This window comes from Tachyglossus aculeatus, chromosome 12 (genome assembly GCF_015852505.1).
Source record: "Tachyglossus aculeatus isolate mTacAcu1 chromosome 12, mTacAcu1.pri, whole genome shotgun sequence".
NCBI classification, from domain to species: Eukaryota; Metazoa; Chordata; class Mammalia; order Monotremata; family Tachyglossidae; genus Tachyglossus; species Tachyglossus aculeatus.
The window spans coordinates 3,547,923-3,565,690 of NC_052077.1; positions in this window are offsets into that span (position 1 = coordinate 3,547,923).

Below are 17,768 nucleotides of genomic sequence, written 5' to 3' on the forward strand. Positions count from 1 at the left end.
AGTGCTTACTGTGTGCAGAGCACTGTACTAAGTGCTTGGGAAGTACAAGTTGGCAACATATAGAGGCGGTCCCTACCCAACAGCGGGCTCACAGTCTAGAAGGGGGAGACAGACAATAAAACAAAACATATTAACAAAATTAAATAAATAGAATAAATATGTACAAATAAAATAAATAAATAGAGGAATAAATACGTACAAACATATATACATATATACAGGTGATTTTGCTGTTGGCAAAATCTCAGGAGAATCTGTCCTCCTGGTCATCTGGGAGGGTGGATACCACTAGAGCTTTATTGACCTTCAATTTGGCCTGAAGCTTCAAAGCTCACTGTTGCCCTTTCTAACACTCATTCTTCTAAAACATGCACATGCACAAATATGGGTGCATGTAGCATGGCTCAGTGGAAAGAGCCCGGGTTTGGGAGTCAGAAGTCATGGGTTCTAATCCAGGCTCTGCCCCTTGTTAGCTGTGTGACTTTGGGCAAGTCACTTCACTTCTCTGTGCCTCAGTTACCTCACCTTGAAACTGAAGTAGGTTGGGGAATCTCCTCTGGAGGTCTTCAGAAATAGGAGAGATCTTATCTGGCTGAGATAGTTTGGGTGTGGTTCTCCTCCACTGCCTGGGAGTTGGAGGTGCCAGGTTCTAATGATGACTGCCGCTTGTCTGCTGTGTGACCTTGGATAAGTCACTTCACTTCTCTGTGCCTCAGTTACCTTGTCCAAGGTCACAAAGCAGGTATGAGGTGGAATGGGGATTAGAACCCTGGTCCCCTGACCTCCAGGCCAAGCCCCTTTCCACTGGGCCAGGCTGCTTCCATTGAGCCACCAAGGCCAGGCCTGGGACATCCAGTTTTTTGTAATAATGTTGGTATTTGTTAAGCACTTACTATGTGCCAAGCACTGTTCTAAGCACCGGGGTGAATACAACATAATCAGGTTATCCCACGTGGGGCTCGCAGTCTCTATCCCCATTTTACAGATGAGGGAACTGAGGTCCAGAGAAGTTAAGTGACTTGCTCAAGGTCACACAGCTGACAAGTGGCGGAGCCGGGATTAGAACCCACAACCTCTGGCTCCCCAGCCCGTGCTCTTGCCACTGAGCAATGCTAACAAATAGTGACCACTGGCTGAATCAGTGGATTTGACAGTGGGTCGACAGCATCTGTTGGATGGGAGCACAGAAGGAGTGTCAGACAGGAAGAGGGGTGACAGCAAGAGATTGGAGGTGGGAAAGACAAGAGCGAGGCACATTGCGTAGGTTAGCTTAAAAGAAATGAAGACTCTGAGCTGAGATGTAGTGGGAGTAGAAAAATGGATAAATTGTGAGGAGACAGCTGATGGAATTCTTTAAAGCCAGTGGTTAGGAGTTTCTGCTGAGTGGAAAACCTTTGGAGATTTTTGAGACACAGGGAGGTGGATATAGAATGATGGGCTAAAAAAGTGATCCAAAAAGCGAGAATGAAATACGTCCTGGAGAAGGGAGACCCTGGAGACAGGGAGATGAGCAAGGAGGTTGATGCTCTAGTTATCTTGAGACCTGATGAGAGCTTGGATCAGTGTGGTGGTCCTTTGGATCAAGAGGAAGGAATGGATTCTGGAAATGTTTGGAGAAAGCACTTATAGGATTTCATATTAAAGTTATGGTACTTTTTAAGTACTTTCTATATGCTAAACACTGAGGCAGGTCGAGATAATCAGATCAGATACAATCCCTCTCCCACGTGGTGCTCATAGTCTAAGTAGGAGGGAGAATGGGTATTGCCACCCCATTATGCTGATGAGGAAACAGCCAGGCACAGAGAAGTGATGTGACTTGCCGAAGGTCACACGGAAGGCAAATGGTAGAGCCAAGAATACTACCCAAATTCATTCAGTCGTATTTATTGAGCACCTACTGTGTGCAGAGCACTGTAAAAAGCATTTGTCCTCTAACACCAAGGACCCTGCTCTTTCCACTCCTTACTGGAAGACTGAACATGGTCTTGTTGTTCATTTTTATGGTATTTGTTAAGTGCTTACTATAATAACTATAATGATGGCATTTGTTAAGCGGTTACTATGTGTGAACCACTGTTCTAAGTGCTGAGGTGGATACAAGGTGATCAGGTTGTCCCACGTGGGGCTCGCAGTCTTAATCCCCATTTCACTGATGAGGCAACTGAGGCACAGAGAAGTTAAGTGACTTGCCCAAAGTCACACAGCTGACAAGCGGCGGAGCCAAGATTAGAACCCATGACCTCTGACTCCCAAGCCTGTGCTCTTTCCACTGTGCCACGCTGCTTCTCTGGTACTGTACTAAGTCTGGGGTAGATACAAGCTAATTGGGTTGGCCACAATCCATGTCCTACATGAGGCTCGCAGTAGTAACATCCTTTTCACAGATGATGTAACTGAGGCACAGAGAAGTGAAGTTACTTGCCCAAGGTCACACAGCAGACTAGGATTAGAACCCAGATTCTTTTGACTGAAAGTCCCATGCTCTATCCACTAAGCCCCACAGCTTCTCTGGGCCAATACAAGCTTACAGCCTTGAGTTGATGTCAGTTCTATCTTCACAGCATCTCTGGAATCCATCTTTTCCTCTTCATCCACCATCATATCCACCTCCGCATCAAAAGGAAACTCCTTCCCATCAGCATTAAGACATTCACCAGCTCTATTATTCCTACCTAAAGTCTCAGATCTACTGCAGCCCAACCCACACGCTGTGCTCTTCTAACACCAATCTACTCTCGGAACTTGGATTGTGTCTATTTTGCCACCTACCCCTTGCCCACATTCTCCCTTGGGGTTGAAACAACCTTCCTATTCATATCCAACATGCTACCCACGCTCCTCACCTTTAAAACCTTCCTAAAAATCATATCTCCTCCAAGAGGCCTTCTCTGATGAAGCCCCCATTTCCCATATCAGCCTTCTCCTCTGTGTCAACTGTGCTAGGTCACCCCCGCCCCACAGTAATTGTGTACCTATTTTTATACTCTACTAATAGGAGAAGCAACATAGCTTAGTAGATAGAGCATGGGCTTGGCAGTCAGAAGCACCTGGGTTCTAATCCTGGCCACTTGTCTGCTGCGTGACCTTGGGCAAGTCACTTCACTTCTCTGTGCCTCAGTTCCCTCATCTGTAAAATGGGGATTAAGACTGTGAGCCCTATGTAGGACAGGGAGTGTGTCTAATCTAATTAACTTGCATCTACTCTTGCTCCACTATTTGCCAGTAATGGCAAATAGTAAGCACTTATCAAGCATTATTATTATTATTATTTCCCCATCTCTAATCTATATTGATGTCTTTCTCCGCCTGTAGACTGTAAACTCCTTGTGGGTAAGGCTAGCGTCCACCAACGCTGTTGCATTTTATTTTTTTGAGCTCTGCACATAATGAGCACTCACAAAAATACCACTGAATGATTGATTGCTTGGGACAGTGGTGGTGGTGTCAATCAGTGGAAAAGTTAGGAGGAGAAATGGATTTAGGAGGGAAGATGAGGTTTTCAGTTTTAGAAATATTGAGCCCAAGATGCTAGAGGGACAGCCGAGTGAAAATGTCCTGGAGGTTTGAGGAATTGCAAGATTGCAGAGTGGGTGAGAGGTTGGGGTATAGCAAAATAGATTTGGAAGTTAGCACAAAGCGAAGGTAGTTGAAGCTATGGAAAGTAGATGAACTTCCCAAGAAAATGGTGCAAATCCTGAGGAGAAGGGTACCAGGATCAGAGTTACGAGACAAGCGCAGGGTTAGCAGTGTCACACAGGCAAGGAGCCAGAAAAAAGAGGCGGAGAAGAATCCATAAGAGAGGGAGGAGGAGAACAAGAAGAGAACTGTTTCCCGGAGAAGGAATGGTTCATAGTGTTCAATCAGTCAATCAGTTGTATTTATTGAGTACTTACTGTCTGCAGAGCAGTGTACTAAGTTCTTGGGAGAGTAATAATAATGATAATAATAATTGTGGTATTTGTTAAGCGCTCACTGCATGCCAGCCACTGTTCTAAGCTCTAGGGAGGAGACAAGCAAATTGGGTTGGACTCAGTCCCAGTCCCACATGGGGATCACATTCTCAATCCTCATTTTACAGATGAGGTAAAGGAGGCACAGAGAAGTGAAGTGACTTGTCCAAGGTCACACAGCAGACACGTGGCAGAGCTGGGATTAGAACCTGTGACCTTCTGAATCCCAGGCCCGCGCTCTATCTACTATGCCATGCTGCTTCTCAATATAACAATATAACCCACACATTCCCTGCCCACGGTGAGTTTACAATCCAGAAGGAGATACAAACATTAATATAAATAAATAAATTACAGACATGTACAGAAGTGTTTTGGAATTGGGCGGGGGGAAGTGAATAAAGGGTGATGCAGAAGCGATTTGAAGAAATGGAAATGAGGGCTTAGTCAGGGCTTAGACCTCTTGAAGGAGGTGTGCCTTCAGTGAGGCTTTGAAGGTGGGGAGAGGGAGATTTGGAGAGGGAGAACATTCCAGGCCAGAGGCAGGATGTAAGCGAGATAAATGAGGTCTACATACAGTGAGTAGATTGGTGTTAGAGGAGTGAAGCGTGGCTTAGTGGGGCAAGCCACTCACTTCTCTGTGCCGCAGTTACCTCAACTGTCAAATGGGGATTGACTGGGAGCCCCACGTGGACAACCTGATTACCTTGTATCTATCCTAGCACTTCGAACAGTGCTCGACACACAGTAAGCACTTAACAAATGGCATCATTATTATTATTAGAGAGTAGCAAGGTGAGGTAGGGGTGGGCAAGGTGATTGACTGCTTTACAACCGATGATAAGGAGTTTCTGTTTGATGCGGAGGTGGATAGGCAACCACTGGAGGTTCTTGAGGAGTGGGGAATCATGGACTGAACGTTTTTGTAGAATAATGATCCAAGTAGCAGAGTGAAGTATGGACTGGAGTCGGGAGAGACAGAGGCAGGAGGTAGGCTGATACAGTAATCAAGGCGGGATAGGATAAGTGTTTGGATTCACATGCCAGCAGTTTGGATGGAGATGAAAGGGCAGATTTTAGTGATGTGAGGACTGAACCGACAGGATTCAGTGATAGATTGAATATGTGGATTGAATGAGAGAGAGGAGTCGAGACATTTGAAAAGTGGAAGAACGTACAGATGGAGTAGAGCCTGCTGAATCTGGCAAGAAGATCAATGGTGATCCTGGAGATTGTGTTTTAAATAGAGTGAAAGGGACAAAAACCAGATTGTAAAGGGTCAAGAAGTTTGCTGGAAGAGAACATGTGGAGGCAGAGGCATATACAACCTATTTGAGGATGGAAATGGGGTGGTAGCTGGAAAGCGCACAGACCACAAAGGAGTTATTTTAAAGTTTGAGGACATTCGGGATGTCTGAAGGTACAGGGGAAGGAGTCATTAGAAAACGAGTGGTTACAGATCACAGTTAGGGGGAGAAAATGAGTGGCACAAGTGTTTCTAGAAGATGAGGTGATAATCCATTTGCACTCTAAACTTTCTTTGAGCTGATTTTTATGGGAAGATTATATTCTAGGCAAATATTCTGTCACTAAAAATCTCCTGACAGGACAAAGCAGCATCGGCCTGGGAGTAGGAAAGTCAAGGGTTCTAATCCTGACTCTACCACTTATCTGCTGGGTGACCTTGTCTGCTGTACCTCGGTTACTTCATCTGTAAAATGGGGATTGAGACTTTGAGCCCCATGTGGGACAGGGATGTGTCCAACCCAATTCACTTCTATCCACCCCAGCACTTAGTGCCTGGCACATAGTAAGTTACTTAACGAATGCCATTGTTATTATTATTATTTTTATTATTATCCCAAAGGATCCCTGAGTGCCCTAACCCACCCTTTCTCAACATGTACACTTGAAAGTGTAACATTACTTGTCTTCTAAATGTGAAAGCTTACTTCATCCATCTGCATTCTTTCCTTTAGAAATCCAAATTACTCCGTTTCACAAGCATCCTTTTCTTCAACCCTTGAATACCTTTTGTTAAAGTTATTCAAACCTTCACCGATTTGTTCTTTCCCTTCTGACAATGCAGGACCCCAGACTGTACAAAGTATCCAAATTAAGGTCTGGAGATCAGTGCCTAATGGAATAATTTCACTGTTTCTTACGTCTTCTGCTCCTGCTATTTCATTCTTATTTCATGTTTGCTGACTCACATGCAGTTTATGATTCACCAAGGTGAATCACAAACTTTTTGACATTGTGGCTTTCTGGCTTTGTAGCTAGCCCATCATTCCCCATCTTATAATTGTAGAGTTTATTATCCTTTTTGGTGTCTCCTGTGCTGTCCTTACTGAAAGTTTTCTGGGTTTATTTATTATACATTGAATTTTTCAATGTATTTTTTTTGTCATAGTCATTTGGTTAATCTAATCATATTCTTGAAGAGCTAGCTATCCCTCCCAAGAGAAATGTTTCCAAAATGAATGAGAACTAGCACCTAATGCCCAGTGGAAAGAGGACCTGGGTACTAATCCTGGCTCTATCAGTTGCCTCCTGTGTAATCTTGGGCAAAGGACTTTATTGCTCTGGGCCTCAGTTTCCTCAACTGAAAAATGGGGATTCAATACCTGCTCCCATTCCTACTTAAACCATGAGCTCTATGTGGGACAGGGACTCTGTTCATCCTGATTAACTTATACCTACCCCCACGCTTAGAAATGAGTTTGACACATATCATAAGTATCATAAAAAAGTTCACTTTTCCTCCATCCAAGCGAAGAATCAACTTATGGTGAGCCAGTAAGCTGTATTATAGTGGAATTTTTGATATGCCATCTCATTCATCAGGTGATAATTTTATCCCGATGGTGGGTGGCTTCTTTCCCTTTTTTGGAGGGGTGTTCTCTTACAGGATACCCATATGCTGGTCATGGGAGACAGTTGATGGCAATACACACTCCTACCAAGGTATATATTTCCAAATCCCTTGGCAATCATTAATTAGTTAATCACATCTGCAGGATCAAAGACTTTTAACTTTGTTATTTCATTTGAAGCTCTGATACGCACCGAGAAGTTATTTTAGCTTCCGATTTTAGCTCTATTTGTCATGTTGTTTCTCCATAATTTTTTATCATTTCTCCATAATGTTTTTGCTTGTTTTTTATTCTCTTGGGGAGGGTACTCAGAGGTCCTGACTGCCAATAAATGAATGCAAAAAGGGAAGACAGATGTGTCCCTAGCCATCTGCCACAGTACCATTAGGGGTCTTCCATTAGATGTGGATTTTCCACATCCTGACTCACGGGGAATTTAGGTGCGCTGTTCTAGATCCCACTCTTCATTCTGTCTGGGGGAGTGATGAGGTTTTATGCCTGTTATTATTGCAACCAGATTGCTCACTGGAGGCTGTTTGAAAGGGCAAGGGGGAGACAGTGATTGAAGAATCCACTTTTAAAGTTATCAAATAACACATACGTTCACAGATTGGCTTCCTTAAAAAATCATGTGAATCCAAATTAAACACTCAGCCTGGAACATGTCAAAAAAAAATCCTCGGGTGAAAGAGATGACCCTCCCACTGACAGGTTCACCTGAAAAGACACCCCAGGGGCCCAACAAGCAGTTCTCTGGGACACAAAAGTGATACAAATAGCAATACGCTATGATTAACTGAAGTGGGTACGGAGAGTCCAGCGCCTATAATAGTAACAGTGATAATGGTGGTATTTGTTAAGCGCTTACTATGTGCCAAAAACTGGAATAAGCACTGGGGTAGATACAAAATAATCAGATCAGACACAGTTGCATTCCACATGGGGTTCACAGTCTACAAGGGTAGGGAAAACAGTTATTGAATCCCTATTTTACAGAAGAGGAAACTGAAACACAGAGAAGTTAAGTGACTTGCACAAGGTCCTACAACAGGCAAGTGTTAGAGTTATGATTAGAATTGAAGTCCCCAGACTCCCCTGGGGGCCATGCTTCTTCTCCTGTGGCAGGACCAGACTATTTCATTTATCTCTGTCTCCGCCTCTTCCCCATCTGTGTGGTTCTGCATTTATTTTAAATCTCCACCATTCCCTATTCCCCCTTTCTGTGGGGACTGGTCTTGTCCTCCTTCACTTTCCTCTTCTTCCTCCTCCTTCCCCTACTCTTTCTTCCCCTCCTCCTTCTCCTCCTCCTCTCCCACCCCATATTCCCCTCTTCCTCCTCTTTCTCCTCCTCCTCCTCCTCCATCTCCCCCTCTTCTCCTCCTCGTCCTTCTCCTCTTCCTCCTCTTCTTCCTACCGGCTCTTCAGTCCATCCCTCTCCACAGCACCCTGATACTTAAGATAACACCATTAGGATTCGTTTGAGTTTGTAGAGATGGCCTCCCAGCTCTGGGTACCGTCAGGCCCCAAGAAATCCCTCCGATCCATCCCTGCCTTCTCCTTCGGTCTGGCCAGAGACGCGATTCAACATCTGCGTTGCTCACAAATGGTCAGAGCTCAGCCAATCACGAATCCTAAATCTGGGCCTAGATTTTAAATGTATGTTTGTTCAACGGAGCCAAGTTCCAGCTGGCGAGAGGAGGGCGTTGTCAAATACAGAATTTCATTTGTGATTGGACTCACATTATCTGAAGCACATTTGCGTTAGTGCTGGAAGACCATAGTCACAACAGATCAATTGAGAGATTGCTCCATGATAGATTATCCACGGCAGGGCTTTTCCAAGAAATGTTTTCAATCACACAAAGGCCAGAGATCACGTAACTCCCGTTCGGGGCCTTCCATCATGCAAGATTTACTTTCATCAAACAGCCCGGTCTCTGAGGGAAACAGCACTTGTGGAAATATGCAATGTGCAGAAATATGAAATGTGCTTCAAGATTATGAATTCCTTGAGGACAGGGACTGTATCTGTTTTTTCATCTCCTGAAACTTCCCTTAGGGCTTGGTATACAGTGTCTGTACATTGTGGTCCTCAATCATCTTTATTGGCTGACCAATTGTTCAGTCAATCAATCAATCTATTAATCAATCAATGGTATTTATTGAGGGCTGAGGGTGTGCAGAACACCAGATTAAGTATCTGGGAGAGAACATACAATTAATAGACATGATCCCTATAATGTAGTGTCTGTGTTATATGCCCGTACCATGGCAATAAAAAATAATAAGCATAAATGATAAGTACTTTATTATTTTTATCATTTACATTTATTTTATGTATTTATTATCATCATTGTTGCTGTTATTATATTCACTAAGTACTTGCTATGTGCCAAGGACGGTGCTGTTACAGTTAGGACACACAAACTTCTGATTGAGTCAATTAAATTAGTATTTATTGAGCACTAACAAGGGCTCCTTTGATAAGGGGCCACAAAAAAAGTATGTTGCCTTGAACTAGATAGTCAGTCAGTCATATTTATTGAGTGCTTACTGTGTGCAGGGCATTGTGCTAAACTCTTGGAAGAGTACAATATAATATGACACATTCCCTGCCCACAATGAGCTTGCATCCTAGATGGAGAGACAGGCAGTAATATAATAGGTTACCATCAATCTGTGGTTCACAATTCCAATAATTATATGGGCTATAAATATTTATCAATAACACATAGGTGTTACCCTTCCCCTCCTCAAGCTTGTGGTCCTGATTGTTGTACTGTACTCCCAAGCGCTTAGTCCAGTGCTCTGCACACAGATAGCGCTCAATAAATACAACTGACTGACCGGCTCTGGGGCTGCCCCACCTGATCTCTAACACAAACAGCCTTTGCTGCCTCTGGGGATTCTCCAGGCTGCTTCTAAAATGAAATCCCACTCAAAGGTAATTTTTCCTCATGGTTCCTTTCCCTCCCTGACTCCAAACTGCAGCCTGGGATGAGGTGAAGGGAGGAAGATTGAAGCCACCTTGCCGAGGAAAGATGATGTTTTAGGGGCGTCCCACCCCCTCCCAGGCCACATGCCTCTAAGATGGTTTTTTGGGCCATGAAGCAGATATCGATGGACTGTTGGAGGAGGGACTAAGAGCGATGAATGGAGACAATTTGAGAATAAGGGATTCCAACTAAGAGGGGAAACCGGACGGACAGCAGGGGAGCCTCTTTGGGAGGGCCAAGGGGGGCTGTCTGTGTCAGCCAGGGGAGGCCAGATGCATAGGAAAGGATGGGTTAAAATCCCACCCGTTTAAGCGACGTATGTCGGTGGACTATTCGGTGCCCGGACCGGTGGTCATGCGCTGAGACTTCCGGAGAGGGAATAGGATTAAAGATGCCGGACTTGGAGCAAGCTGGGGGCTTTTGCGTTCTCTACACTACACCTCTCCGGGAGGGGTAGCATTAGGGTCAGATCGAAGCTGACCGTGAGCAACTTCGTAATTCCTTTTTGCCAGCTCGGGGCTTGTGAAAGATCATGAGAGCGTAAGCCAAGACATAGCTGAGGCAGTCCAGTGATCCATCCAGTTAATCTTGTCATTCAGAGTGGCAACAGGATGCTTGGAAGGTTAATAATAATGATGGTATTTGTTAAGTGCTTACTATGTGCCAAGCACCGTTCAAAGCGCTGGGGTAGATACAAGGTAAAATGTTACTCCTCGCGGTTGTACGGGACATCTAACACCTCCCTAACTTGTCTCTAGAATAACTCACAATGGCCCTATCATACATCCCAATCCCAGCTCAACCACTGCTACCCTTTTTCAGGTTCTGAACAATTTTTTTTTTTTTGGGGGGGGCGGTTGTTAGGTGCTTACTATTTGTCAAGAACTTCTTGATAAGGACTGTTTCTGACTTTCTTATGGTATTTGTTAATCAATCGATCATATTTACTGAACACTTATTGAATGCAGAGCACTGTAGTAAGTACTTGGGAGAGTACCGAATATCAGAGTTGACAGGCATGTTCCCTACCCAGAAGGAGCTTACAGTCTAGAGGACTTAAGTGTTTAATATGTGCCAGGCACTGTACTAAGTACTGTGGGAGGTACAAGATGATCGCATTGGACACAGTCCCTGTCCCACATTGGGTTCACAGTCTCAATCCCCATTTTACAGATGAGGTGATGGGGTACAGAGAAGTTATATAGCAGACAAGTAGGAAGCAGCATGGCCTAGTGGATAAAGCACATGCCCGGGAGTCAGAAGGACCTGGGTTCTAATCCCAATTCTGCCACTTGTCTGCTGTGTGACATGGGGAAAGTCACTCACATCTCTGTGTCTCAGTTACTTCACCTGTAAAATGGGGGTTAAGGCTGTGAACTGCATGTTCAAGGAGTTCATGTCCATGTTCAGAACAAGGAGAAGCAGCGTGGCGAAGTGGAAAGAGCATGGGCTTTGGAGTCAGAGGTCATGGGTTCAAATCCTAGCTCTGCCACTTGTCAGCTGAGTGACTTTGGGCAAGTCACTTAACTTCTCTGTGCCTCAGTTACCTCATCCGTAAAATGGGGATTAAGACTGTGAGACCCCCGTGAGACAACCTGATCACCTTGTAACCTCCCCAGAGCTTAGAACAGTGCTTTGCACATAGTAAGTGCTTAATAAATGCCATTATTATTAATAATAATATTATTATATATAATATTATATTATAATTATTATTATTATACACGGACAGGGACCGTGTGCAACGCGATTAGCTTGTATTTACCTCAGTGCTTAGTATGATGCCTGGCACATAGTAAGTGCTAAACAAATACCATAAAAAACCCGTGGTGATGCTGGGATTAGAAACCAGGTTCTCTGACTCCCAACCTCCCAGGATCTTTTCAGTCAACCACACTGCTACTCTGTCTTTCTACAGAGGGCTTTCATTTGAGTTCTTGGAAAATTTCCCTGAGAGCCCACTTGGTGTTCAATAGTATTTGAATCTTCAAATGGGAGAAACCAGTTCATAGTTCCTTTTCCTTGTGGGCAGGGAATGACTCTTCCAACTCCACTGTATTGTACTCTCCCAAGCCTTTAGATCAGTGCTCTGCATGCAGCTGGCACTCAATAAATACTATTATTAATTGGTATTTATTGAGCACTTTGTCTTTCAGTCTTCTTTGCTTGAACATTGGGGTTTGGCTCTGTGTGGGCATATACTTCACTTAATGGTCAAAAGTTGAAAAGGGTATTCTTCAATCAGTCAATCAATCAATCAATCTTCTAGACTGTGAGCCCACTGTTGGGTAGGGACCGTCTCTATATGTTGCCAACTTTTACTTCCCAAGCGCTTAGTACAGTGCCCTGCACACAGTAAGCGCTCAATAAATACGATTGATGGATTGATTCGGAGAACTAAGGAGAAATATAGCCGAGGGATTTGACCACGGAGAGTCTGGTGTTTCATTTGAGGGAAAGCAGATGGAGCGAAGGAATTAACGTCTTGTGTGAAAGAAACCGACTCTCTCTTTCTGTCTCTAATAAGATTCTCCCAGTTATGAGACTACTGCACTTTGGCTGCCATGTCCAGAGAAGGGTAGGATAAATCCCTCCTTCTCAGCATGTCCCTGGCAGCATAACACACAGAATCCTTGGCTGCCAAGAACGGCTTATAAAACATGAGTCTTGACACAGGCTCCGGGGACTTAGCTACATTTCCAAAAGTTTGCCCTACAGCTGACCCATAAACCTTGGCTTTTAGACCCAACTAAGGATATGGAGGTGACATGATGGCCAGCGGGTGATAATGTCCGCTTAAGTCAAAGATGTGAATTGGCTCCTCAAGCCAGCTAGAACAGATTTTCATGAAGTTAGCTTGACTTTTTCTGAAAGCCTAGGTCGTTAGATGCAATCTCCATGCAAAAAACCCACAGTCTTTTTGCTTCTGTCAAATCAATATATTTCATAGAACTTCCATGCAAAACAGCTGCTGGCAGTAGGAAAGATAGTTTATCAGCTTGTTAGTAAGTACCTTCAAGTGGAACTTTTTAACTTGTTTCTGTGTGTGCGTATGCATGTATGCACGTTTGTATGACTCCAGTGTCTTGGTTCCCTAGGGAACCCCCAATTTGCCAATAGGCTAATATGAAAAACAAAACATTATACTTTTCTTCTGGGAATTTTGCAGAAGACTCCCTGATACAGACTTGCATGGTTGTCCTCCAGAGATTATTCTTCTGAAGGTCGGATTGTGTCCAGGCATGCAGGTATGGCTGAAAAATGAACGCCTCCACCTCGTGTGTGAATAAGGATTGGCCGTGCGTTTCCATTTGCCCTTTCTAAGGCTAATTAATGTTTTCAACTCTGCCTCTTTGCTGACAGTCTTCCCAAAGTCTTCTTCACCTCCCTCTGATGGTCAAATGTTATTTTTTTCCCTCTCTTTGCAGATACCTCTTTGATATTCACCCCATCATTAGACCTCCAGCATTTAAGTGTTTATCGATGATTAATTTAAACCTCAGTCTCCCCTCTAGACTGTAAGTTTCTTGTGGGCAGGGAAGATGTCTACCAACTCTGGTGCATTGTATCATTATCAGTGGTATTTATTGAGTGCTTCTGTGCGCAGAGCACTGTACTAAATGCTTGGGGGTATACACTACAATAGGGTTGGTGGACACGTTTCCTACGCACAACGATTTTGTAGTGTAGAGGATGAGCTCAGAGTCTACAGTCCAAGCACTTAGTCCAGTGTTCTACACAATGTAAGTGCTCGATAAGTACCACCGATTGATTGATTAATTGACTGATTTATGTTTGATACATAGATTTCCACAGAATACCTTGAATTTTTATTTTTTCCAAGCATTGAGAGGCAGCATGGCCTAGTGGATAGAACACAAAACTAAGAGTCAGGAGACCTGGGGTTTTCATCCTTGCTCTGCTACTTGCCATCTGGATATCAGTGGACAGGTAGCACTGTACTAAGCGCTGGGGTGGATACAAGCAAATCAGGTTGGACACAGTCCCTGTCCCACATGGGGCTCACAGTCTTAATCACCATTTTACAGATGAAGGAACCGAGGCCCAGAGAAGTGAAGTGACTTGCCCGAGGTCACACAGCAGACAAACAGAAGAGCTGGGATTAGAACCCATGTCCTTCTGAATCCCAGGCCTGGGCTTTATCCACTGTGCTGCTTATGTGTATATAGATGCACAGAGATAGCACAGTGCAAGCACACAAAGAAATCCTTAATAAATACCATTCATATTATGGGATTTTCCAATCATAATCTTCTTCCCCAAGAACTTTGACCTGACCAGTGATGACAACCAGGTCAGGGATAAGCTTTCTAGCTGGTATCAAATGGTGGGCTATGTATATAGCTATAATTCTATTTATCTATTCTGACGTATTGATCACCCCCCGACTTGTTTTGTTTTGTTGTCTGTCTCCCCCTTCTAGACTGTGAGCCCGTCGTTTGGGCAGGGATTGTCTTTATCTGTTGCCCATTTGTACTTCCCAAACGCTTAGCACAGTGCTCTGCACATAGTAAATGCTCAATAAATATGATTGAATGAATGAACGAGACCGGAACAAGAAGAATTTTTGATTTTACCCTTTCCTTCACAAACAAAACAATTTGCTTCACTTATCTTTTAATTGCTTGACGATTGCAGAGTTTGCGGGCTTTAAAGCGTTGTGCTTAAACATGTGATGTGAGGTCATATGAGCTTATTTTTTGGGATTGAATGCTTGCCATATTTATATATTCGGAATATCTAATGCTCCTCTTCAGTGTTAACTCCTCTTCATTCCTGTGAGTTTATTGGGTGCTATCAAGGCCTGAAAACTTCAAATTTAATTGGCCTGATGTGAAATCAAGTTAATAAGCAACTGAATTATTGGCATGCAGACGAGAGTCTGGCTCTGCCAGTTACTTACTGTGTGACCTTGGGCAAGTCACAACTTCTCTGTGCCTCAGTTTCCTCAATTGGAGGATTAAATAACTGTTTCTCCTCCTACTTGGACTGTGAGCTCCATGTGGAACAGATCTGTGTCCACCCTGATTAATTTGTATCTGCCCAGTGCTTCGAACGGTGCTTGACACATAGTAAATGCTTCATGAATACAATAATAATGATAATGCAACCCTTAAAGATGGATAAGTACGTGTGTGGGCCCAAGTAGAGTGATGAGGGGCTCTAACCGGGAAGGGGCATCTCTTGGGACAATTCAGGACCAGAGTGATCAACCACCTAGTTTAATACCAATCAATTAATCATTCAGTGGCATTTATTGAGGGCTTAGTGTGTTTGTACTTGCCAAGCGCTTAGTACAGTGCTCTGCACACAGTAAGCACTCAGTATATACAATTAAATGAATGCAGAGCACTGTATGTGGCTCAGAGGAAAGAACACGGGCTTGGGAGTTGGAGGTCATGTATTCTAATCCTGGCTCCGCCACTTGTCAGCTGTGTGACTCTGGGCAAGTCACTTAACTTCTCTGTGCCTCAGTTCCCTCATCTGGAAAATGGGGATTAAGACTGTGAGCCCCATGTGGGACAATCTGATTACCTTGTATCCCCCCAGCGCTTAGAACAGTGCTTGGCACATAGTAAGCACTAAAGAGAAGCAGTGTGGCTCAGTGGAAAAGGGTACGGGCTTTGGAGTCAGAGGTCATGGGTTCAAATCCAAGCTCTGCCAATTGTCAGCTGTGTGACTTTGGGCAAGTCACTTAACTTCTCTGTGCCTCTGTTACCTTATCTGTAAAATGGGGATGAAGACTGTGAGCCCCCCAGGAGGCAACCTGATCACCTTGTAACCTCCCCCAGTGCTTAGAACAGTGCTTTGCACATAGTAAGCGCTTAATAAATGCCATTGTTATTATTATTATTTTTTATTATTATTATAGTAAGTGCTTAACAAATGCCATCATTATTATCATTATTATTACTAAACGTTTGGGAAATTCACAATATAATAAAGTTGGAAGACACAATCCCCGCTCACAAGGAGCTTGCAGTGAAGTGACTTACCGAAGATCACACAGAGGAGTAAAGTGACTTGCCCAAGGTCACACAGCAAGCAAGTGGCAGAGCTGGGATTAGAACGCAGGTCCTTCTGACTCCTGGGCCCATTCCCTATCCTCTAGGCCATGCTACTTCTGAAAGGAAGGAAAGGCACATTATTTTAATATCTATCTCCCCTACTAGACTGCAAGTTTGTCGAGGGCAGGGATCATGTCTACCAACTCTGTTCTAATGTATTCTTCCAAGCACCCAGAGAAGCAGTGTGACCTAGTGGATAGAGCAGGGGTTTGAGAGTCCGAGGATCTGGGTTTTAATCTCAGCTCCACCACTCATCTGCTGTGTGACGTTGGGAAAGTCACTGAACTTCTCTGTGCCTCAGTTACCTCATTTGGAAATTGGGAATTAAGACTGTGAGCCCTGTGTGTCCAACCCAATTATCCTCTACCTACACCACCATTTAGGAACGCGCCTGGCACCTATTGTATGGCTGGCACACAATACTTACTTAACAAATACCATAAAAATAATAATAATAATGGCTTTTATTAAGCGCTTACTATGTGCAAAGCACTGTTCTTAGCGCTGGGGAGGTTACAAGGTGATCAGTTTGTCCCACTTGGGGCTCACAGTCTTAATCCCCATTTTACAGATGAGGTAACTGAGGCACAGAGAAGTTAAGGTGACGTGTCCAAAGTCACACAGCTGACAATTGGCGGAGCCGGGATTCGAACCCATGACCTCTGTCTCCAAAGCCTGTGCTCTTTCCACTGAGCCACACTGCTTCTCTATAGCCTGCTTAATGTTGTGCTCTGCACACTATAAATGCTCAATTTCTTTCAGTGACTCTCTCCCCCATTAGACTGCACTCTCCTTGCGTGCACAGTTTAGGTCTACTTACCCTACCATAGTGTACTCTCCCAATCAATAAACAAAAGAAGGCTATTTATTGAATGCTTACTGTGTTCAGAGCACTGTGCAATGCATTTGGGAGAGTACAATACTACAATACAGTGGAGTTTAGCGCAGGGCTCTGCACATAATAAGCACTCAATAAATACTGGTTATTAAGTGATTGAGCTGTTAATAGTGAGAGCGTTTGTTTCTCCACCTGTTCCTGGCAGACTCTCTCCTGGAGAATGAATGAACAGTGAACACATCGAACTGGGTGTCTACTCTGTCTGGCTGATTTAATGTACACAGGATTTATTTTACTGGTACATATTCTATTTATTTTATTTTGTTAATATGTTTTGTTTTGTTGTCTGTCTCCCCCTTCTAGATTGTGAGCCCGCTGTTGGGTAGGGACAGTCTCTATATGTTGCCAACTTGTACTTCTCAAGCATTTAGTACAGTGCTCTGCACACAGTAAGTGCTCAATAAATACAATTGAGTGAATGAATGAATTTGGATTTCTTGTGGCAACTGCATCACAGATGGACGACGCAGATGGCGTTTTAAATGTCAGAAGGCAGTAGTTTAGGAGTTTGGTCATGGTGAGAAGTGTCTGCATGTGTGACAAATTCAAATTCTCCAAATAGGTTATTGGAAGCATGTCTCCTCTCCAGTTCCACCCCCTCCCCTGCAATGGTCCTTTTCAGTTGGAGTTGGTCTGGGTCTCCAGGAGACCCTGTCTCTCATGGTTTCTAAGGTGTAGGAGGGAGACAAACTGTGAGGAAAGCCTTTCCTCACATGGTGTAGTTTGCACTTTCCAAGCGCTTAGTACAGTGCTCTGCACACAGTAAGCGCTCAATAAATACGATTGAATGAATGAATGAATAGAGCACAGGCCAGGGAATCAGAGGACCGCGGGTTCTAATCCCAACTCCGCTACTTTCCTGCTGTGTGACCTTGGACAAGTCACTTTACTTCGCTGGCCCTCAGTTACCTCATCTGTAAAATGAGGATTGAGACTGTGAGCCCCACCCGGAACAG